Source organism: Bos taurus, chromosome 6 (genome assembly GCF_002263795.3).
Source record: "Bos taurus isolate L1 Dominette 01449 registration number 42190680 breed Hereford chromosome 6, ARS-UCD2.0, whole genome shotgun sequence".
In the NCBI taxonomy this organism is placed as follows: Eukaryota; Metazoa; Chordata; class Mammalia; order Artiodactyla; family Bovidae; genus Bos; species Bos taurus.
Genome location: NC_037333.1, coordinates 114,261,194 through 114,285,683, shown reverse-complemented (window position 1 = coordinate 114,285,683; position 24,490 = coordinate 114,261,194). Strand labels below are relative to the sequence as shown.

At 50.3% G+C, this 24,490-nt stretch overlaps 1 protein-coding gene across 3 annotated transcripts in view; it reads left to right on the top strand.

Moving 5' to 3' along the window:
* Nucleotides 1-1,867: 1,867 nt before the first annotated feature.
* Nucleotides 1,868-24,490, top strand: part of AFAP1 (actin filament associated protein 1) — a 149,670-nt gene continuing 127,047 nt past the window's right edge. For all 3 annotated transcript variants that reach the window (NM_001206044.2, XM_024993299.2, XM_059887569.1), the window contains exon 1: nucleotides 1,868-2,081. The gene's annotated coding sequence lies outside the window, so the exon portion shown is untranslated. The remainder of the gene's footprint in view (nucleotides 2,082-24,490) is intronic.

Here is a 24,490-nt window from a genome sequence, read left to right as displayed (position 1 = left end):
CAGAGTACTCAGTAGAGTTCCTTGTGCTATGGAGTAGGTACTTACTAGTTATCTATTGTATATATATACTAGTATGGCATCACCGACTCAATGGACATCAGTTTGAGTAAACTCCAGGAATTGGTGATGGACAAGGAGGCCTGGCATGCTACAGTCCCTGGGGTCGCAGAGTCAGACACAACTGTGGATGGTTTAAAGCCTGGGAGAGTCTGAGATTTCCCAATAGGAGAGTCTATACCAGAGCCATGGGCCACCCTAATACCACAGCATGGAGAGATTGGGCAGAGAAGGGGTGTAAACTCCAGAGGAGCTGCCGGTGTTGGGGGTTTAGTCACTAAATTGTGTCCAACTCTTGCAACCCAATGGACTATAGCTGTGGCTCCTCTGTCCATGAGATTCTCCAGGCAAGAATACTAGAATGGGTTGCCATTTCCTTCTCCAGGGGATCTTCCCAACCCAGGGATCGAACCCAGGTCTCCTGAACTGCAGGCAGATTCTTTACCAGCTGAGCCACAAGGGAAGCCCAAGAATACTGGACTGGGTAGCCTATCCCTTCTCCAGTAGATCTCCCAACTCAGGAATGGAACCCGGGTCTCCTGCATTGCAGGTGGATTCTTTACCAACTGAGCTACCAGGGAGGAGCCGCCAGTGACCTAGAGGAATAGGGGGCGTCCCAGGATACTCAAGATCAAAGGCGGTGAGGACAGAGGTTTTATGGATGACTGGTACTTGGACTTACGGGGTGCCATGCAGGGCGAGGAGAGTGCTTCAGGTGGGGAAGAGCCTAGGAACAAAAGCTTTGTGGGAGGAAGGGGAAAGAGCTCTGTTCAGAGCACCAGTTTTGTGACTTCAGGTGACCTTTAGAAATCTCTGATCCTGTCTGCGGGAGGTCCTTAAGGGAGGGCCAAATTTGCCTCTGCTGCAACAGTACTGGAGTGGGGTGCCATTGCCTTCTCCGAATTTGCCTCTACTCCATTCTAACCGCACATCTTTGGGGCTTCGAAAATGTAGCTCAGTTGGTAAAGAGTCTGACTGCAGTGCAGGAGACCTGGGTTCGGGAAGACCCCCTGGAGAAGGAAATGGCAACCCACTCCAGTATTCTTGCCTGGAGAATCCCATGGAAGAGGAGCCTGGCTGGCTCCAGTCTTTGGAGTCGCAAGAGTCGGACATGTCTGAGCAACTTAAGCACACTTGGCTTGGGGGCCAGGAGGTCTTCCTCCTTGGGCCTCAGTTTCCCTTTCTGTAAAGAAGGCCATCCTAAATTAAATCAGTCCTGAATATTCATTGGAAGGACTGATCCTGAAGCTGAAGCTCCTGCACTTTGGCCACATGATGTGAAGAAATGACTCATTGGAAAAGACCCTGATGCTGGGAAAGGTTGAAGGCAGGAGGAGAAGGGGACGACAGAAGAGATGGTTGGATGGCATTATCGACTCAATGGACATGACTTTGAGCAAGCTCCAGGAGTTGGTGATGGACAGGGAGGCCTGGCGAGCTGCAGTCCATGGGGTCGCAAAGAGTCGGACACGACTGAGCGACTGAGCTGAACTGAAAGAGGACCAATTCCATAAACTTGAGTTCCGGGTGTGGTATGGCCACGGTCTCGCTGAGTGGACCCCGGGTGGACTTGACGGCCGGCCATCCCGGGTCGGAGCTGGGTGGACCGAGGTTCCGGGAGCTCTCGGTGCGGGGACCCCAGCAGCCCCGCCCCGGAGCGGCCCCGCCCCACCTCCCTTTGTTTCCGCAGGCCCCGCCCACCGCGGCCAGCTCCCTCCCTATTGGTCGGGGGGCGGGCCCCGAACGCCGGGGAGCCTCCGGGGGCGGGGCGTCGTGGCGCGGGCGGGGCGAGTGCGCCTGCGCGGAGCTCGAGCCCGGTCGCAGCCTCTCGGCGGCCGCTGCTCCTGAGGAGCCGGAGCGCTAGCCCGAACCGGGACCGGCTGAGGCGGCTGCTAAGCGGCCCCGCCCCGGGGCTCCATTGTTGCGGCCGCGGCGGCGGCGGCTCTGCCGGCTTCTCGGCTCCGCCTGGCTCGGCCAGGGCGGCCTCCGTCTAGGAGCGATCGCTGCCCCAGCGGCGGCCTGAGGTGAGTCGGCGGGCGGCGGGCGGCCGGGCCGGGCCGGGCCGAGGGCCTCCCGGGCGGACACGGGCTCCGGGGCTGGGAGAAGGTCTCACGGCCGGGCGGCGGTCCCGGGCGGTAGAGGGGAATCCTTGGGAATGAGGGGTCCCAGAGCCGGGCGGGGTCCAGGGCGGGGCAGGGGTCTCGAGTCGGGCTGGGGTTCCGGGGCCGGACTGGGGTCCCCGAGCCGGACAGGGGTCCCCAGGGCCAGACTGCGGTCCCAGAGCCGGACGGGGCTCCCGGGGCCGGACGGGGGTCCAAGAGTCGGGCGGGGGTCCCCAGGGCCGGACTGGGGTCCCCGGGCCAGCCTGGGGTCCCAGAGCCAGCCTGGGGTCCCGGGGCCGGAGGCGGGGCCCAGTTGGGCAGGGGTCTCGAGTCGGGCGTGAGTCCTAGGGCCGGACGGGGCTCCCGGGGCAGGACTGGGGTCCCAGGCGACAGGGGTCTCCGAAAAGTCAGGGGTCCCAGGCCGGGCGAGGGTCCTGGGCCGGGCGGAGGTCTCGGGGCCGGACTGGGGTCCCAGGCGGCAGGGGTCTCCGAGAAGGCAGGGATCCCGGGAGCCGGACGGGGGTCCCTCCCTGGGTGTGGCACATCCGAGCGGGGCGCCGCGGGGTCGCTTGCCCGAGGTGTCGGCCGCCGCCGCCCTGAGCGCCAAGTGGGGACAGGGAAGCGGAGCGGGACCGACCGCCGCGCGTCTGGGCGCCGGGCATTGTTTCGGCCTCGGGGTGGCTCCGAGGGGGCTCCGCGGGGATCGGCCGGTGATGCCCCCCGCGCGGGGTCCTGGTCATCCTGAGGGCGGGGACACTGCCTCGGTCCCCGCTCCCTCCCTAGGGTGGATGGCTCGCGCGATGTGTCGCCCGAAGGCAGCTCTGGGTGGGCCCTCGCACGAGGGCATCCCGGACATCCTGGGAGTGGGAGACTGTCTTTGTCCCCGCCCCGCCTCCTCCCCCCCCCCCCCGCCCCTTACCTCCACGGGGTGACTGGCTCGCGGTGTCTCACCGAGGGTAACTGCGTGGACCGCCGATCGTAGGGATTCTGGTCACTCCGAGAGTGAGGGGCTCTGAGTGTTTGAGGGTCACCGAGGGTGGCTCCGCGTGGACCCGTGCGCGCGGTGTCTTGGCCACCCTGCGAGTTGGGGGGCTGTGCCCCGTCCCTACCCCTCCCCTCCCCGACCCCCCGCGGCTTGTGGGGGTGTGATCGGCCCGGGGACACGCTCCCCTTTTCCCACAACAGTGCGTGCGCGCGCGTGTGTCTTAGGGGGGTTCCATTGTCGACGGGTGTTCCTGCGCGGGGAGAGGCGCCCGTCGGGCTGTAACGGGCTTGTACGTGGGGGAGAAGCATTTGACCCGAGTCGGACAGCTGAGCCGCTCGTTTATTTATTGTCTCCTTTGCCGTGTGAACAGAAGCGGCTGCACTGGCCCCGGAACCCGCCCCTCGCCCAGCCCCGGTCCCCGGGGAGCGCGGGGCTGTCACTGCGCCGCCGGGGGACCGCGCGTCGGGGCTGCGGCCGGCGTTTCCTGCTGGGGCGCGAGACTCGGCCGGCCGGGCGGGAGCCGGCTCTGATTGGAGGGAGCCTGGTCCCTCTGCCCGGCGCTTCTTGATTTCTTCCGTTAGGATTGGGAAGAAGAAGAAAAAAAAAAAAAAAAAAAGTCTGGAAAGCCAGATTTAACTTTGCAGCTCTCAGCGCCTGGAGAGTGGAAGAAAACTTTCCCAAGAATTTGGCGGGCTGGAGAGTGCGTTTGAAGGAGGGGAATCCACACCCGCGGAATGAGGCCAAGGCAGTTACAGTTAGAGGTCAGGTTTACGCAAGGAATAGAGGGGGTGAGGCTGTGGGTCGTTCGTTTTACCCTTGTGTGAAAACACCTATTATGTTCCAGGAGAAGCGATTCTTTTCCCCTGGGGAATGCAGTGTCTAACAGGTCAGTCTTTTTCCTTTTCAAGAGCATCCTGGTCTAAGACAGGAAACTGTGCTATAGGCACAAGTAACTGTAGTATCCAAATGGAAATTTTTTGTGAAGGGACAGGGTATAAATAACAGAAATGCAAGATGGAAATGTGGCCATAACTGCAGCTGTCGCTGTTATAAAGTCCAGACAGCCGGCTGGGCTTTCACTCTGTCTCGTCTCCGCTCACTCTCCCATCTCCCCCATGCACCCGGCTCCGGGGCTTCCAGCTTCGTTTGCCCGTTCTTACAGTATCAGTTTAGGTGACTTCTTTATGAAGGTTCCCCTGACATCTTCTCTTCCTGCCCTCTGAGAGCCGTGGTCTTCAAGGACAGAGTGGTTCGCTGCAGTACCCAGAGAGAATGAGGTCTGTCTGAACGAGAGGCCTCTTTCCTCCATCCCGGATCCAAGTCTTTCCTGTGATTTAAAATCTGCAGTTCCTCAACTCTCCTAAGGACTTTCAGATGAACAGTTGCTATTACTGTGTTTGTTGCACAGTGTGGAGTACTTAACTTGAATTTATTTGGTCTGAGTCTGGCTCTGGAATGAAGCTGCTGTTTGTTCCTGCAAAACCACTGGGCTTCAGTTTCCTCACCTTCTAGGGTTTTAAACTAGGTAAGAACTTTGTCAGCCCTAAACCTTTAATTCTTTCAACCGAATACAGCAGAGGAAAGTTGTCTCAGTGGCAGTCGTATAAATAATGGAGATCCTTTAAAATGTGGTTTCTAAAGTGAAAGTTTTGTTTTTTGTTTCTTTACACAAAGTTTAGTTGTGGGTGTATTCTTTGTCTCAGGGTTGAAAGACACTGTTGATGATGGAAGCTTTGGCAACTACTTGATACTGTCTTGCATATTCTTCATAATTGCATTTCACTTGCAACATCTGTGCTCTGTCAAATTGGTTTGAAGTTTTCCTTAATGAAGTTGTTGGGTTCAGATCTCTTGGCAGGAGTATGTTGCTGATCTTTTGAGTGTCATACGAAGTCGGCCAACTGCAGGCTTTTTTATGCCCCAGTCTCTAGCAGAGATTTTATTTTTTTAATTTTATTTTTATTTCCTGTTGGGGTATAGCTGATTTAACAATGTTGTGGTAGTTTCAGGCGAACATTGAAGGGACTCAGCCATGCATACACATATATCCATTCTGCCCCAAACCCCTCTCCCATCCAGGCTGGCACATAACATTGAGCAGGGTTCCGTGTGCTATATAAGAGGTCCTTGTTGGTTACCCATTTTAAATATAGCAGTGTGTACATGACTTTCCCAGAGTCCCTAACTATCCCTTCCCCCCAGCAACCATAAGTTCATTTTCTTAGTCTGTGAGTCTCTTTCTAACGGAGATTTTAATTTGGAGAGTATGGAACTAGTGAACACGGGGAGTACCTTGAGTGGGTGTTTGTGGCTTTGTGTAATGGATTAAAACATAGTTTAAAATGATTAGTTGCAAAGTTGCATTATGTTAAATGACCTATAAAGCTTCATTTCTAAAGAATATAGTAATTAGTCCTTAAAAATATTAATCTCCCTTCCAATTTATGTTTGGCAAGATGGGAATTTGATGTGCCTGATTCTTTTAAAGCCACATGTCTGTTGTTGAAAGGATAGACAGTTTTCTCTGCTATTCTTATCTGAGTGGTTACAGGAATACAACGTAGCTGGTAGCTGTTTGGTCAAGGAGTGGTGCCACCAAATTACACTTTCATGCTCAGTAGCATTTTTTGTCTTTATTTTGATTTGCAGCCTTTAATTAATATAGCATATTAAAAGTGCATTGTTTTATATATGTATGCACTCCACATGGTTTGTTTTGTTCCCTGGTGGCTCAGATGGTAAAGAATCTGTCTGCAATAAGGGAGACCCGAGTTTGATCCCTGGGTCGGGAAGATCCCCTGGAGAAGGGAATGGCTACTCTCTCCAGTATCCTTGCCTGGAGAGTCCCATGGACAGAGGAGCCTGGCGGGCTCCAGTGCGTGGGGTCACGAAGATTCGGACATGACTTAGCAACTAGCACACACATGTTTTGGGAGCAGTCTTCAGAAATGCAAATGGGTTTTCTTTGTGGTTTTCTTAGGTCTTATGTTTTCACTGAAAACTAGTTGCTACTTGTTCTGCAGGCAGGGCTGGTTTTTATATGGATTAGATGAAGAGGGAGCTTTCGGAGAAGAGGTCGCCTGGGGATGGAGGAGGTAGCCTTGAGCTGTGCTTTTGGCGGTCATTCCTACTGTTCTTCACTGGAAGAAGAGGGTTGACCGGCTCTTCCCTGGGGGCCAAATTAGAGCGCTGACTTAGCCTCACCTTAAAGAACTGATGGTACTCCCCGCTTTTTTAGTTTATGATATTCTCTAAATCATTCTTTTTTTAGAGCTAGAAGTTCAGAGAGAAACTTTTTTCTTAAGCTATATAAATCTAAGTCTTTGCTGTTAGCCGCTCCCCTCCCTCACCCCGCCTGCATCCCACATCAGCTACCAAATGGATTTTTCTTCTTTGTTTTCCGTTTTAAAGATCTTATCATATATATGCCTATTATTACAGGCTACATCAAAGCCGTTTTGAATGCTGACAGGATGTCATATGAATAATATATTCAAGATAACTTACCCCAGTACTTTTGCACAGGAAGCTTGGCCCCAGGAAGGCTTTTGTTAAGGTCAATTACTTTCTTGAACTTTAGTTTCCCTCCCTAGCGGAAGAGATTGTCCTGAGGATAAAATGAAATCCTGTATATAACAGGATTTTGTAAGGTGTAAAATATGTTGCCAAGGATTAAAAGATAATGCTTCATTAAGAATGTAATGAGTCTGTTTTTCTTTTTTTTAACTCCAATGTTTAATACACAGATGGTCCATAACATGAAGGATATCAGGCAACTTCTTGTAGGATTGTTTTCTATCTTTAATTGGCCAGTGTTGTTTGATATCTTAGCCTTTTGAGGGAGCATCCAGTTCAAGTTTCAGAGATGCTACTCTTTTTAAAGGCTATGGAACGCGCAGACTGTAGCCCTTAACGGTTTCTGTCTGTGTCCCTCTTGTGTTCATGTTCCTGTGAGCCTTCCTTTCATGAAGCCTGATGGCTGGGCATTCCCACTCCTAAGGGACCTGTCTTGAGGTTGGGAAAGGCAGGAGGCGTTGCCAGGTCACAATCAACGAGAGTTCACGTCTGCAATGCCCTGGAGCGCGAGCCGCGGGAGTCAGGGGGAACCTGACCTCAGCCCCCTGGCGTCCTCGGGCCTTCTTGCCTCATGGCACCTTGGAGACTGCAGGGTCTCCTGCCCACCAGGCGAGGCTGCCTTTCCCTTCCTCTCCCTCCTGCCCTTTCTTCCTCTCCCCCAGCTCTGAGGATCTCTGATGCCCCCAGGCACTGGCAGGAGGCAGATACAAGGGCTGATACAACACAGCACTGGTTCACAAAGACTGTAGACACGGTGATGAGTGACACTGTCACACAGTCTGACAGACATGCGCCCAGAGTACTTGTGATGCTCCTGCGGGCAGGCGACCTGTGGAGACTGGAAGGTGGGACCCAGTGCCTCACTGGAGAAGAGCTGGAGGCTTGTAGTGTAGCGGGAGAGGCAGACCTGGGTGCGACCCAGTGCGGGTAGTAGGTGCTGCCAGGGGTCTGCCAGAGAGTCTGGGGGCCAGGGCGCACTCTGCTGCTGCTGCTGCTAAGTCGCTTCAGTTGTGTCTGGCTCTGTGCGACCCTATAGACGCGCCCACCAGGCTGCCCCGTCCCTGGGATTCTCCAGGCAAGAACACTGGAGTGGGTTGCCATTTCCTTCTCCAGTGCATGAAAGTGAAAAGTGAAAGTGAAGTCACTCAGTCATATCCGACTCTTCCCGACCCCATGAACTGCAGCCTCCCAGCCTCCTCCGTCCATGGGACTTTCCAGGCAAGAGCACTGGAGCGGGTGCCATTGCCTTCTCCCATGGCACACACAGTCCCACATTTATTCTCCTCTGTGGTGTTTGGAGTTCATTAGGTAAGACAGGCAACAGAAGGTTTACAAGTTAAAGAAAAGGCAGTGAGTTACCTGAAGCTTGGACCTAAAGTAGACATTCTGGACAGCTTATAATTCCCCACATCTGCATGTATCAGAACAAGTCTGTGATATCTGTTGTTTTGGATGGAGTATGACCATTCCTTTGCTTTTTTTTGGCTGTATGGCATGTAGGATTTAAGTTCCCCAACCAGGGATCAAACTTGTGCCCCTGGCAGGGGAAGCGTGGAGTCTTAACCACTGGACCACCAGGGAAGCACCCATTCCTGTCTTTTGATTTAAGGAAGTCAGTTGGCTCTTGCTGAATGTCGAGGATGCGGCAGCCACTGCCGGGTGTTTTCACATATATGGCTGCATGGCTTTCCTCCGCTGCTGTAACAAATTGCCCCAAACTGAGTGGCTTAAAACAACACAGATTTATTATCCTACAGTAGATTAGAGGTCTAACTTGGATCTCATCAGGCAAAAAACAAGGTGTCCGCAAGGCTGTGTTCCTTACTGGAGAATCTGACGGACAGTTGCTTGCAAGCTCATTCACATTGTCCATCAAATATAGTTGCTGCCACCTGTCGGGCTGAGACCCGTTTCCTTGCTGGCCACCAGCTGGGAGGCTGCCCCCAGCTCCTAGGGGCGTCTGTCTGGGACCCCGTCTGAGGTCTGTAGCAAAGTGCTTTTTGCCAGGTAATGTGACATACTCACAGGGCCCAGGGATTACCACGTGGTCATCTTGGGAAATCATTATTCTGCCTCCCACAATCACCCAATCCATTTATGACAACATCCAGTGACACTGTTATTATTGCCCTCAGTTCACAAATAAATAAAAGGCATCTGTGTTTTAAGCAAATTGTTAGGACCATCAAGATTCCAGTTAAATGACAAGACAGTTCATCTGACTCACCCTTGAGCTGATGGTGGGGTTTATAGCAGCAGGTCAGTGAGAAAGCAGCAGAGTAAATTTTGTGTTTTGGAGTATTTAAATGGATGGGCTGCTCTGATTATAGAAGTTTTGCCAAGAAGTCATTAAAGTAATTCCTCTGTTGGAAAAAACAGCCACGTGGGGGATTTGGGATGTGAAGGACTTTTCCTCTTGGGGTGAAGAGTGCACAATTCCATGTCCAGTTCTCCAGTGGAAACAGCTGAGTCGACCCAATTGGGGATTCATGTTCCTGAACTTCAGAGCATCTGTTTCAAGACTGCAGCAAACCCAGGAAACAGACTTCATACTTTCAGTGATGGTTTGAAGTGAGGTGCGTCTTGTGGTCAAGGAAGCAACAGGTGATGGTCACGAGCGTTTAAGACCAAGCATGACCTCATGGGGTCCCAAAGTCAGACACGACTTAGGGACCAAACAGCAACATGATCTTGTTTGCTTATGCTGCTGTTCACTCGCAAAGCCGTGTCTGACTCTTTGTGACCCCATGGACTGTAGCACGCCAGGCTCTCTGTCCTTCACTATCTCCTGGAATTTGATCATGTAGGTGTTTTTAATAGTTTTTCATTATATATATATATATTTTCCTTCTATAAGAAATCAGAATCTAGAATCCTAAGGCATTTTAACTCAGCCTTCAGGAATTTACCAACTCCTGATACCCTGTGCAGAAATGCTGTGTGTCTTTGTCTGTGTGTATGTTTGCTGGGGGGAGGATTTATAGCTCTCTGTTCTTTTTCGAAGGCGTTGGATTCTAGAAAGTTTAAGAACACACTGCTTAATCCGATATTCTTGCCGGTCAAGTATCAGATTTTGTTTAAAAATGAAATACCCCATTTTAAACAGAGTTACACAGACGCATAGTTTTAAGAGTCAAAAGTTCTACAGGACTTAGAACAAAAACCCAGCAGTCACCCACCCCACCCTTCTCCACCCTGATTCCCGTCCCCCGAGGCCTCCCGCTTCAGTGTTTTAGCTGTTTCTTCCAGATTTTGTGTGAGACTTCCTGCTTAGGAAGAAGACAATTTGGGTCACCTATTCCCTCCTCTCACCACCCACACCTCTTTCCTCTGTCCCCCCAGTATAATTACGTTAAAGGTTTTGGTTAAATATTCAGCAGTACCTATTATGAGTATGGAAACATTATTCACAGCTGAGATATGTTGACTGTTTTGCTTACAGTTCCCTTCTTTTATCGTTTTTACCTTTTTTTCTAGAGTTGAGACTTGCCCTGCTTTGTTTTGCTTAGTTTTCTGTGCTGAAAACTAAGCCTCTCAAAGTGTAAATCTCCCCTTTGTAGATCCACACACAGCAAGGAATATTCCATTCTGTCCTTTTATTAGGATAATTGTGTCTGAACCTCTCACCCACCTGGTGGTGGTTTAGTCGCTTAGTTGTATCCGACTCTGCGACCCTTTGGACTGTACCCTCCAGGCTCCTCTGTCTTTGAGATTTCCCTGGCAAGAATACTGGAGTGGGTTGCCATTATCCTCCTCTGGGGGATCCTCCTGACCCAGGGATCGAACCTGCGTCTCCTCTGTCGCCTGAACTGCAGACAGATTCTGCTGAGCAATACCCAGGTTCAGGGAAGCCCTGATTTTCTCTAAATTGGTTGCTTCCCAGGCCTGCTGCACATTCCCTGTTGCCCTGAGAATTTCTTTCACCTCTTTCCCAAATAAGATGCCGCCTTCTTAAAAGTTTTCTCTCTTGTTTTGGTTGAGCATGTTCAGCAGCAGGTTTCTAAGAAGTCATTTTTTTTTTTTGAAAGCTTCTAAGGAAATGGCAACCCACGCCGATACTCCTGCCTGGAGAATCCCTTGGACAGAGGAGCTTGGCGGGCTACAGTCCACGGGGTCGTGGAGCCGGACATGACTGAGCGACTGACGCACATGATGTTGGAACACTGTACTCATGTTTGGTGGACAGTTTGGCTGGGTGTAGAATCCTGGGGTGGAAATCATTTTCCTGCGGAGTTTGGAAGATGCCGTTCAGTTGACTTTCAACGTGAAGGTGGCGGTCGATGTGCCCAGAGCCATGCCTTTGGTTGTGACCCGTGTCTTCCTCTGTAAATTCCGCAGGGCCGCTGCTCGCATTTGCAGGTGGCATGGTGGCCGTGCCGAGACGTGGACTTCGTGTCGTCCACTGTGCTGGGAACCCGGTGGACCTCTCCCGTCTGTGGACTCCTGTCCTCCAGCCTGACTCTTCCTCAGGACTTCTCTGTTCCCATTCCTTTGTCTTTTGTTTTCCCACTGGGGAGATTTCTCCAACTTCTCTAAAGCCTTCTTTGAATTTTGTGTTGCCATGATTATTTCAATTTCAAGAGCTCCTTCAAAGTCCCTGAAAATATTAACAAAAATAAAAATACCATCTTTCCTTGTTTCAAGGATGGTAGTCAGGGGTTTTATTACACCCTTCGTCCTGGAGGAAAGGTTTATCTTTTCATGGCTTTTCAGCTTGATTATCTAATAAAACCCAAAGGATCTGAGAGTAGTGTCATCACACTGCTGTAGTTTGAAGGGAAATTTTTCTGTTCGGCCCATTGCTTATTGTATAATATGGAGAAAAGACTTAGCTTTTGGTCCTTGGTGGTATTAGTTTTTTTTTGGCCACACTCTGTGTCATATGGGATCTCACTTCCCCTACCAGGGATCGAACTTACAACCCCTTCAGTGGAACGCAAAGTCCTAACCGTTGGACCACCAGGGAAGTCCCTAGAAGATGGCTTTTGTATATCTTCAAATACCTCCGTTGAGAACATTTCTTTTCCACCCATGCCCAGGCTGTGGCTGACTCTGCCATCTGCTTTGTGCACTTAAGACTGTCCACTCTGATTCCTGTGAGGAGCTGCCAGCAGTGGGTTAGGAGTTTGGAATCCTGTTTCCTTTCACTTGACCCGAGTGCTCAAGGCATGTGCAGTTTCTGCGGGCAGTGGCATTGAGGAGCCTCCTTTTTTGGGTTGTATTAATACTTTACTTATAAGTTTATCAAGAAAAGGAAAAAGAAGTAGTAATAATGGTAGATTCTTGCTTTGGACATTAAATTACGGTGTGACAGATGAGGGTTTTTTTTTTTTTCCTTTTCTCCGTGCTATATGGTTTGTGGGATCTTATTTCCCCAGCAGCAGTGAAAGCTCAGAGTCCTAACCACTGAGCAGCCAGGGAATTCCCAAACGAGGGGTACTTTTAGCCATGGTAGGTAGACTTCCCTGGTGGCTCAGACGGTACAGCATCTGCCAATGACTCAGGAGACCTGGGTTCAATCCCTGGGTCAGGAAGATCTCCTAGAGAAGAAAATGGCAACCCACTCCAGTATTCTTGCCTGGACTATCCCATAGACGGAGGAGCCCGTAGACTGTAGTCCACGGGATCACAAAGAGTCGGGCACGACTGAGCGACTTCACGTTCAGGTGGAGTTAGGTTTGGGGTTGTTGTCTAGCGTGCACCTTTCTGTCAGGAAGTTATAGAAGTGACTTCTTGGGAACAGGACAGGGTGCCTTCTAGGGGGCGTTTGATGAACAGCTTTGTGGCGGATGTCCAAGACAAAGACTACATCTGAAAGTCGTTTTGGAGCCCTACTTTTTGAATAATTTTGAAACCCATAAAGGGTTTGCCTAAACATTTGCAGCATGTGATTCTGAATTAATTTAACTGTGAGAGTCAGGGGTGGTTCTTGGGGACGTGGGGCATGTTGCTTTCTTTTAAAATCCTGTCTTCCCAATGAATACAGATTTGTGTGTTGGGCGGTCATAAGTGACTTGAGTTTTTTCTCCAGATGGGTTGATCATTTGAGCCTTCCTGTGCTTAAAGTGTGACCCGCTGTCTTAGTTTGTCCAGGTTGCCGTAACAGAACACGTAGACCAGGTGCTTTATGAACAACAGGAATTCCCTTCTCACCATTCTGGAGGCTGGGAGTCTGAGCTCAGGGTGCTGGCAGATTCTGTGTCCAGTGAGGCCCTGCGTCCTGGCTCACAGGCAGCACCTCTGGCCGTGTCCGCACATGGTGGAGGGACACAGGCGCTGACTGGGGTCTCTTTTCTGAGGGAACTAATCCCCTCCAGGGATACCCCACCCTCATGACCTAATCACCTCCCAGAGGCCCCACTCCTCTAATACTGAGACACTGGGGCCAGGTTTCAACACATGGAGTCTGAGAGGACATGGACATTCGGTCTGTTGGGCCCTCTGAGAAGCTCAGACGTGCTGTGTCTTCAGGATGCGTGTGTGCTAAGTCGCTTCAGTCGCGTCCGACTCTTTGCGACCCCATGGACTGTGGCCCGCCAGACTCCTCTGTCCGTGGGATTCTTCAGGCAGGAATACTAGAGTGGGTTGCCGTGTCCTCCCCCAGGGGGTCTTCCTGACCCAGAGGTCAAACCCCAGTCTCCTGCAGCTCCTGCACTGCACATGGACTCTTTGCCGCTGGGCCACCGGGGAAGCTGAGGCTTCATAGTGAGCAAGACTCAGTGGTCCCGAAAGGCCAGCGCTGCCTTTTGGAGTCTGAGATGGCACCCCCATCATGGCTGGCACTGTGTGCTGAGCGCTTACTGTGTCTGAGGCACAGGGCCAGGCACTTTCCACCTGTGTCTCTTTTAACCTTTTCAGCAGCTCTTGGGGAGGTAATGTCCTCCTTTTGCAGTTGACAAAATGAGGCGAAGACTCACAGCGGCTAGAGTTAACAGTACTGTATTGCACGTTTAAAAGTTGCTGAGAGAGTAGATTGTAAGCGTTCCCATCACAAGAAAAAAAAAATTGTAACTGCGTGTGGTGACTGATGCTAGGAGCCTTACTGTGGTCCTCTCACAGTAGACGCAGTGTCAAGTGGTTAGGTCGTCAGCCTCAAATTAACAATGCTGGTAGTTACTTCGAGGTAAAAACGACGAGGTGAAGGGACAGAGAGGAACTCTCTCAAGATCACGAAGGAGGTGGGATTCCAACGCCAACGCCAGGGCCGGGACGAGCATGTGGCCTGGCCTCTTCGTTTGTTAGGACGTTCTGGTGGCCCACACCCAGGGGACCGGCGTGCCCGAGAGCTGTTCTCAGGTGGCCCCTCAGGACACAGCAGTGGGCAGAGCCAGCCCCGACGGGCAGGCCACCTGCTGTTGCTGCTGTTGACCCACCTGGCGGGTCTTCAGTGTCTGTGCCCCTGCCTCCCTTCCGTCCCCCGTTCAGTGGCTCAGAGGGTCTGTGTGCAGGGGTCTCCGCCCCGGTGGCTCCCGCAGCCGCACACATCGGGAGGGGCCGTGTACAGAGACTGACCATAGAGGCGAGACAGATGCCATTAGGGAGGGCCGCTCAAGGTGCTGGGGTTTCGGAAGGCGGGCGAAGGGACCACCGAGGGGTGGTCCTGTGGGGGACCTTGCAGGGGGCATTGGCTTTCCACAGCGGAACTGAAGATTCCACCCACCCCGTGTCACTCGGATGTCTTTTCTTGAAATCTCTGTTTCTTAGTGCAGAAAAAGGCATCGTCTCTGCACCGCTTATTTCTATGAGTCCAGTTTTGGACGTTCAGCAGGTTGGAGGCGCCTGGGCTGGACAGAGGAGCCTGCATCTCCCCTCTGGCGGGACAGCTGGCAGGTGTGGTGCAGAGGTGTGTCAATGTGGCCTGGGTCTGGGCCTCCAGCTGCACAAAGACGGCTGCCACCAGGGCCCAGAGAGTGTTCCCTGGAAAAGACAAGGCACAGAATAGTCGGCGTGTCCCCAGGATGACAGAAGGGTGGACAGATGGCCTCCCGGACAGAAAGGCTGCTGTGACTGACTCCCACACTGCCTGCTGTTTGAGACTGAGCCGTCCTTTGTACCACAGTGGAAGGCACTTCCAAGGCCCCTGTCGTCCTGGCGGTCTGTCCGCATCGCCTGAGCCTCAGGGAGGGTGGCACCACAGGCCCCCAGACTGACTCTGAAGAGGATTTCAGAGTTAATCAAGTCTACTGGGGATACAGGCATGGGGTGGTGCAGAAAAACCACTTTCGTATCACGGCTCATGTAGCATGAGTTAGAAGCGTCTCATACCCAGGTGAAAAATGAAAACAAATCCTGTCTTTGGGTTGCAGTGGATACCACTGTGACTGTGTGGATAAAAGGTTTCGGGCGTGGTGGACCACCAGCTGCTGTTGGGGTGTCTTGTGTTTCCCCCAGTGGGGGAAGGGGGCCCAGGAGGGGGGCCCCACCCTTGCTGAGCACCCAGTACTTGCCAGCTGTCTTACAGAAGTGTCCCCTATAATATAGTTTTAGAGGTAAATATTTTTGATGAAGATGAAGATGGAGGCATAGAGATGTTAAAGTTGCTCAAGGTCACATTCTTACAAGTGGAGAAAATGAAATGCTTGATGAACTCAGGGGTTTGACCTCAAAAGCCCTTGGTCTTTCCCAGACACTTGGTTACTTCCCTGGATAGCAGGGTCGTGACTCAAAGCTCAAGAAAGTGAGGTTTTGTGGAAAGAGGGCCCCGCGGACATGAGGTCTCTCCAGACTTGGAATCTGCCACACTAGGCTCCTAAATTAGGGACTGACCATCTGGAGCGAAGCCCCTGGTTTAAGATTTTTCTTTGCGCAAGTAGACGGAGACCAGCCACATGAAAGAGGCGAAGGCTATGTGTTCAGAGCCGGCTTATGGCAAAGGGGTTGGCCTCCGCCACTGCTGCTTGGCCGAGGCTCAGAGGAGGGGGCGAGGTTCTTAGTGGAGAAAAGGGGGCTCAGGGTGCCTGGTGGAGCTGGGACGCTGCAGGGTCTCTAGAGGAGTGTCCAGGTGACTGTTCAGGGGGCAGGTAGGTTGGTCCTGAGTTGGAAGCAGGACAAAGATTAGGAAGGCCATTAGATATTGGTCTGGTCCTGGCTGATTGTCACGGGGGTTGCTGTCTGGCTTCCTGGGTTGTCACTGAAGACAGCAGTCTGTCCTCCTGAAGGTCTGACTCACAGCAGGCTGGCGGTCTGGGCTGGCAGCTGCAGGCTGAGGGTCAGAGCTCTGGTTTTGCACCGTCTGGCCATTGTCACTGTATACTATCTTTCATCTTTCTCTTCTTGTTAGAAATATTAAAAAATTAGACGACTTCCCCAGTGGTCAGTGGTTAAGATCTGCCTGCCAAAGCAGGGGACGCAGGTTCAGTCCCTGGTCCAGGAAGACCCCACAAGCTGCAGAGCAGCTAAGCCCGTGGGCCGTGACTGCTGAGCCTGCACTCAGTGAAACCGAAGCAGAGAGCAGCTAAGTTGCTTGCTCAAGCTCTTGGCGTTATTTCTGAGAGAGACAGCGCCCTGCTAGTTTCAGGAAGTGTTTATTGAGCACATCCTCTGTAATGGGTGCTGTCCTGAAATTGCATTTAGGGATGGGGTACAGGGCAAGAGATCCGAGTTTGATCCCTGGGTCGGGAAGATCCCTGGAGGAGGGCATGGCCACCCACTCCAGTATTCTTGCCTGGAGAATCCCATGGACAGAGGAGCCTGGTGGGCTGCAGTCCATGGGGTCACCAAGGGTTGGATGCGACAGAGCAGCTGACACTCACTTTCACACAGCGGCCACCTGACCTGCTCCTGGAAGGAGGGAGGGGCCCTGTGGGGAGCAGAGGGAGGGGTCTCTGGACAATGCACACGACTCTGATGTTCCTGCAGCCCAGTCCGAGGCCCAGTTCTTGCAGAGATGCTTCCCAGAGAAACGTGATTTTGATTTTGGCTCACCTGAGACTGAAAGCGAAAGTCGCTCAGTCGTGTCCGACTCTCTGCGACCCCATGGACTATGCAGTCCGTGGAATTCTCCAGGCCAGAATACTGGAGTGGGTAGCCTTTCCCTTCTCCAGGGCATCTTCCCAACCCAGGGATCAAACCCAGGTCTCCCGCATTGCAGGCGGGTTCTTCACCAGCTGAGCCACCAGGGAAGCCCAGGAAACCTGAGCCTGAGTGGCCTTTAGTGTAAACCAGCCTGAGTCGCGGCCTTGAAGGCTAGTGCTGCTGCCCCTCTAGCTGGCCTGCTGCCACCCCCTAACGCCCGTGGGGGCGCCACAGGGACTGGAGTGCTGAGCCTGCAAGTGGCTCAGTGGGCGTCTCGTAGCGTGTGGACTTGATGCTGGTTGTGATGGATCAGACTTTCGCGCTCTTTCCCACTTGAAGAAGGTTTTTCCGTGTCCTGGGTTTTGCTCCGAGGCTGCAGGGTCCGAGCAGGGCCTGGCAGTTTGCTGGGTGACACACATGTGGAGTGCTCAGTTGCTCTCAGTCATGTCCGACTCTGCGACCCCAGGGACTGCAGCCCGCCAGGCTCCTCTGTCCATGGGATTCTCCAGGGAAGAGTACTGGAGTGGGTTGCCATTTCCTCCTCCAGGGGATCTTCCAGACCAGGGGTTGAACCTGGGTCTCCCTTATTACAGGCGAATTCTTTACTGCTGAGCCACCAGGGGAGCCCGTGCTGTACGTGTGCAAGCAGAGAGCTTTGGACAGGGTGGCAAGAGGCAGCGCCGAGTGCCGTGGGGTCATTGCTTGTAAACGTTCCTGCAACAGCGGCATCAGACTGACAGAGCAGCAGGGCTTTCTGCTCTGTGCTTCCCTGCTCTTTTGCCAAGTTTTATTTGGGTGTCTCCCGTATAGAAGGCATGACTTCAGCTTTTGTTACCAAGTAGTAATAGCAGTTGGTACCTCCTCTGTGGGTCACTTTTTGTTCTGCGGTTTCTTTAAGGAAAGTGTAACTCTCCTGCCCAAATTACCTGCCTGATTCAAGGTGTTCCTGATTTCTGAGCACCTTGGGAGGTGTGTTCTGGGGGAGGAAGCATTCCTGTCTGTTTGGTGGTCTCTGGTGATGGTCCAGGTCAACAGGGTCTGTAATGTGTTGTCTGAAACCCCTGCCCACCCTCTGCCTCCCCTTCCTTCTCTGTCCTTCTCCCTGGACAGAAAATAAAATATTTTCTATTAAAAATTGAGCAACTATTTTGGTTTCCTTCATTTGCTCTTCTTTGCTAATTGCATGTTGAGTGAGCCCAAGGAAATGAGCAAGATTTTACTTCCCTTCAATGATGATAACAGCTACTCTTAACTGAGAGCTGAACAGTGTGCCGGGCATTGAGAAGTGGCTTTTAATCCTCACACTCAGCCAGCTGGGATAGATGGTGCTCACCCCCAGTTAATTGGGACGGGGATTAGCTCAGAGAGCTTGAGGCACCCTCCCAAAGTCACACAGCCAGGAAATGCAAAGCAGAATCAAACACAGGTTGTCTGTGTAGACGGATGGTCTGATTCCAAAATGGGCTTATAACTCCTGGAGGCCATAGAGCTGAACTTAGGTCAGAATGGCCCTGACATAGTTGCCTTTATGTATCTTTATTATTGACAGATATTTACTTAAAGTAAACTTCCTTGCCTTCAATAAATATGGAGTATTTGAAAGCTTATATTTCAGTCTTGCATTTTATACTTTAGGTTTGCCGTTGATACACGTATTATTATTCAGTCACAGGGCTTTATAGTGATGACCTTTTCCCCGACATCTGCTAAGTCGCTTCAGTCATGTCCAACTGAGCAATCCTATGGACTGTAGCCCACCAGGGTCCTCTGTCCATGGGATTCTCTAGGCAAGAATCCTGGAGTGGGTTGCCATTTCCTCCTCCAAGGGATATTCCAGACCCAGGGATCTAACCCACATCTCTTCTATCTCCTGCATTGGCAGGCAAGCTCTTTACCTCTAGCGTAGCACCACCTGGGAAACCCAGTGGGAAATGAATCCCTAATTAATAGACACACAGGCTAATTGTTTTAATTGTGACACATTTTTAGCTGTTGCTTCGGCTTTGCTTGTGACACTCATGTCAACGGGATCTGCTGTCCTAGGTAGAAATCAGAATATTAAGGAAAGAACACTTACGGTTTCCAAACTTTCAAACTGGACATTTTACATTGTTCAGCATATAATTAGAATTAAAGCTTTACAAAAGAATACTTACTGTAATATAGATGATGAACCAGCATGATTTTTAATTTCATTAAACATGGAGCTGGTTGCCTGGAGCAATTAGACATCCACAGGCCAGGGGAAAAAAAAATGAACTTTGATCTCAGCCTCACACCTTATACAAAAATTAGCTCAAAATGGACCACGGACTTAAATGTAAAATGTAAAACTATTAAACTCTGAGGAAAAAAGAAACAAAACAGAAAATCTTTAAGGTTTGTGCTCGGTTGCTCAGTCATGTCCGACTCTTTGTGACTCCATGACCCACTGGGCTTCCCTGTCCCTGGGATTTCCCAGGCAATAATCCTGAAGGAAATCAGCCCTGAATATTCGCTGGAAGGACTGATACTGAAGCTGAAGCTCCAATACATTAGCCACCTGATGCGAAGAACTGACTTATTGGAAAAGACGCTGATGCTGGGAAAGATTGAAGGCGGGAGAAGGGGATGACAGAGGATGAGATGTTTGGATGGCATCACCAACTCGATGGACATGTGTTTGAGCAAACTCCGAGAGATAGCAAAGGACAGGGAAGCCTGGCGTGCTGCAGTCCATGGGGTCACAAAGAGTTGGACATAACTGAGTGAGCTGAACTAAATACTGGAGGGTTGCCATTTCCTCTTCCAGGGGATCTTCCCAGCCCAAAGATCGAACCCAAGTTTCCTGCGTCTCCTGCATTGGCAGGTGGGTTCTTTACCACTGTGCCACCTGGGAAGCCCTGTAAGGTTTAGGGCTAAGCAAAACATTCTTATTTGGACTTGACCCTGAAAGCACAATCCAGAAAAGGAAAACCGGATACATTGGACTTCATCAGGATTGAAACTTTTGCTCTGCTGAAGATTCTACCAGTGGGAAAAGGGAAGGGTGCGGGGAGAGAAAAGGGAAGGGTGGGAACTGAGAGGGGCAAACTACTCTTACATAAAAAAATCATAAAATAAGCTACCAAGGATATATTGTAGAGCACAGAAAATACAGCCAGTGTTTTGTGATAGCTTGAAATGGAGCACAGTTACACAACATTGAATCACTATGTTGTATATCTGAAAACTAATTTAATACTGTAAATCAACTATCCTTTAATAAATATAAACCAGTTAATCAAACATGCCATCTTCCTGTGTAGAGGGAAAAACAAAAGACTGTGTTAAGAGGTTGAAAAGACAAGCTACGGACCAGGAGAAAATGTTTACAAACCACGTATGTGATAAAGGACTAGTATTTAGAATATATATATTAAAAAAGAACTCTCAAAATTCAGCAGTAACATAAACAAGTCTAAATAGAAAAGATGAAGAGACATTTCATTAAAGAGGATGCATGGATGAGAAGTAAGCACATGAAAATACCTTGAACATCATTAACCATCGGGGAAATGCTGGTTAAGATTGCAGTGAGGTATTACTGCACACCTCCAGGAACTGGCTAAAATAAAAAATTGACCCCACCAAATGCTGATGAGGATTCAGAAAATCTGGGTCCTCCATGGCTGATGGGAACCTAAAGTAGTGTAACCAGTCTGGAGAACAGTTTGGCAGTTTCTTAAAAGAAAAAAGCACAAAACACATGTCGGATAGTTAGGGAGTTTGAATGGACAGGTACTCACTGCTATATGTAAAATGGATAACCAACAGGGACCTACTGTATAACACAGGGAGATCCGCTCAATAATCTGTAACAACATAAATGGGAAAAGAAATGGAAAAAGAAACTGAAAAAGAGTAGACACATGTCTGTGTAAGTGAATCGCTTTACTGCGCACCTGAAACCAACACAGCATTGGTGATCAACTCTCCTCCAATATTAAAAAAAGATTGGTGATCAACTCTCCTCCAATATTAAAAAAAGAAAACTAAAATCTAAACACGCAACTGCCGCGGGACTCAGCACTTATACCTTGGGGCCGATTTATCCAGAGACAAGGACTTAGGTTCACACAGAAACCTGAGCGTGAATGTTCGCGGCAACTTTGTTCATAATACCCAGAAATTGGAGACAAGCCAGATGTTTTCAGGGGCTGAGTAGGTTTAAGGGATATGGTACATCCAATCCCATGGAACATAATTCTGCAGTAAAAATAAATGAATTAATACGTATAACAACCTGTGTGAATCTCCAGAGAATTGTTTGTTGTTCAGTCCCTAAGTCGTGTCTGACTCTTTGCGACCCCATGGACGTAGCACGCCAGGCTCCTCTGTCCTCCACTATCTTCTGGAGTTTGTTCAAACTCAGGGCCATTCAGTTGGTGATACTATCCAACCATCTCATCCTCTGCCACCCGCTTCTTTTGCCTTCAGTCTTTCCCAGCACTGGGGTCTGTCCTGTGAGTCGGCCCTTCACATCAGGTGGCCAAAGTATTGGAGCTTCAGCTTTAGCAACAGTCCTTCCAGTGAATATATAGGATTGATTTCCTTTAGGATTGACTGCTTTGATCTCCTTGCTGTCCAGAGAATTATACTGAGTGAAAAAGAAAGCCAACTCCCAAAGTTTACACAGTGTGTGAGTCCATTTATGTAGCAATCTTGAAATTACAGAATTGTATAAATGGTGAGCAAATTAGTGGGCTAGAGGTTAAGAAGGGAGGAGGAGGCGGGCAGGGAGGAGAGTGATTATCAAAGGGCGATGTGAGGAATCCTTGTGGTGCTGGAACTGGCCTGTATTTTGACTGTTTTGATGCCAGCATCCTGGTGTGAGGTTGTACTATGCTTTTGTAAGATGTTACCACTGGGAGAAATTAGGTAAAGAATATATGGAATTAGGGGCTTCCCTGGTGGCTCAGATGGTAAAGAATCTGCCTGCAATGCAGGAGACCTAGGTTTGACTTCTGGGTTGGGACGATTCCCTGGAGTAGGGAATGGCAACCCATTCCAGTATTCTTGCCTGGAGATTTCCATGGACAGAGGAGCCTGGCAGGCTACAGCCCACGGGGTTGTAAGAGTCAGACACGACTTAGCAACTAACACTTTATATGGGTTAGGGATTTCCCTGCTGGTCCAGTGGTGAAGACTCTGTGTTCCAGTGCAGGGGACCGGGGTTCGATCCCTGACTGGGGAGCCAGATCCCACACGCCAAAACTCAGATCTCGTGAGCCACAGCTAAGACCTGATGCAGCCAAATAAATATTTTTTAAAAGATCATGTGGGATTATATATGTTTGTTTAACTGAATCGCTTTGCTGTACACATGAGACTAACAAATATTATGAGTCAACTATGCTCTAATATAAAATAAAGATTAGAAAAGAGTATATGGGATTTCTTCTTTCTCATAATTACATGTAAGTCTACAGTGACTTCAAAGTAAAAAAGTTTAATAAAAATATGCTGGTTGCTAAGCATTCAGTTGATTGTTATTTGCTGGAGAACTCTTCTAGAGGAATTTAAGACCTTCTGGCTTTTCGAGAATCTTTATGATTCTTCTGAGATTTTACATGCCCATTATAGAGAAATCAAACAATGCAGAAAAGTACACATGTGAATATTTTTAAAAAACACACCCTAATCCCATTCTTCGGAGATCACCATCAACTTGAAGGTGAAAGTCGCTCAGTCATGTCTGACTGTTTGCGACCCCTGGACCATACAGTCCATGGAATTCTCCAGGTAGTGTACTGAAGTGGATGGCTGTTCCCTTCTCCGGGGGATCTTCCCAACCCCAGAATCGAAACCGGGTCTCCCACACTGCAGGTGGATTCTTTACCAGCTGAGCCACAAGGGAAGCCCAAGAATTCTGGAGTGGGTAGCCTATCCCTTCTCCAGGGTATCTTTCCAACCTGCTGCCGTGACAGTCTTCAGGAGGAAATACTGCAAGTATTTCCTTCACACACATTCAGTTTGCTTTCCCTCTGAAGACTGCCATGGCAGTGCATACCCTCATTTTGATATCAGGAAGCCAAAGCTCAGAGAATTTGGGTGACTTGATCACGGGCGCACACTGGATTAATGGCAGAGTTGGCTCCTCAGTGTTAAGACCCTTCCTAATACCTTGCCCGGGCCAGCCCTGCCCTTCTCCTTGTCCCTTGGAGCAGCGGTTCTCCAAGTGTGGTGGTCCTCCAGCCAGCACACCTCTGTCACTTGGGAGCTTGTTACAAATGCAAATTATCATGCCCCCACCTCTGGAATCAGTATTTTTCTTTTTTGCCTTGCTGCGTGGCATGTGGGATCTTAGTTTCCCTACGAGGGATTGAACCTGCAGCCCCTGCGTTGGAAGTTTGACATCTTAACCACTGGGCCACCAGGGCAGTCCCTTGAAGTCATAGTTTCTGTTTTGCTGAGGCCTCTGAATGGTTCTGAGGTTCTGCAGGACTGAAGGTGCTTTGCCTTGACAGTGGTGTTTGAACAGCAGGTTGGTGCGCATTAAGCAGACATGTGCATGACCTCTCACCACAGCTTCTGCTGCCCCTTCCCTGCACTACTTCTGCTGAGATTCATGCATCGTCTGGTCGTTTGTCTCCCCCATTCAGTTCTGAGCTCCCTGCTGTGTGAGCTCCCGGGGCTCTGCAGGGCTCTCCAGCTCCTATGTCCAGGCACTCAGAGTCACTGACTAAATAAAAGACCTGGTGAACTTGACATTGGGTTGATCGCTCAGTTTCTGTCCCAGCCCCTGGTGTCTGGATGGTCGCTTCTGCTGAGTTCACTCCTTGCTTTTCTTCCCTCCTCCTTTCCGCAGTTTCAGGGGTCTAGTCTGCTCTGTGCTGGACTTTGGAAATAAAAAGTGATCGAGTGGGTTTCTCTATTTAAAGTGGATAACCTACAAGGACCTACTGTACACCCCATGGACTCTGCTCAGTGTTAGGTGGCAGCCTGGGAGGGAAGGGGTCCGGGGGAGGATGGATACGTATGCATATATGGTTGAGTCCCTTCGCTGCTCACCTGAAACTGTCAACATTTGTTTCTTAATTGGCTTATACCCCAACACAAGATATAAAACTGGTTGAATGTTAAAAAATGACTATGTCCCTCAACTGGAGTTGCTTCTGCAGCTCAAGTCCAATCTCCTCCCCGTCTCTCTTCCAGATCCGACTCCCCTGCCCGGTTTGTTTTTACTGAGTTAATGCATCCTTACTCGTTCGTTGCTCAGACCAGACCCCTCCATGGTTCTAACTCTCCTTTCACCTCTGGGTCTAATTAGACCTCATTGTACATTTCTTGCATGTGCATTTTTTTCTCTCTCTAGTCTCGCTGTTCTGGCTCTGGGCTAGAAACTCACTGTATTGCATTTGAATCGTTGTAATAAACATTGAATACTTTCTGTACTTCATTTTCTGCATCGCCCCTAGGATGATCGTTCCAAAACACAAATGAATTCTGTTCACCTATGCAACCGGCTCAGCAAGAGTGCACGTTTTGTTAGAAATGTTATTACCTATCTTTGGGCATCCCAAGGACTCTAGGGAGACAAACCTGCTCATCTGTAAGACCAGGGAGGGATCCTGGGAGGGCCCACGTGGGATGCTGGCAGCACCGCTGATGCTAGCGGCAGGAGGCCTCTCGTCGAAGTTCTGATATGTGCTGGATGTCGCTGGAGAAGTTCCTCCTCCGTGTCTCTGCGTTTTGGTTTCATTCTCCCAAGAGAGGGGTGTGATGAAACCTCCTG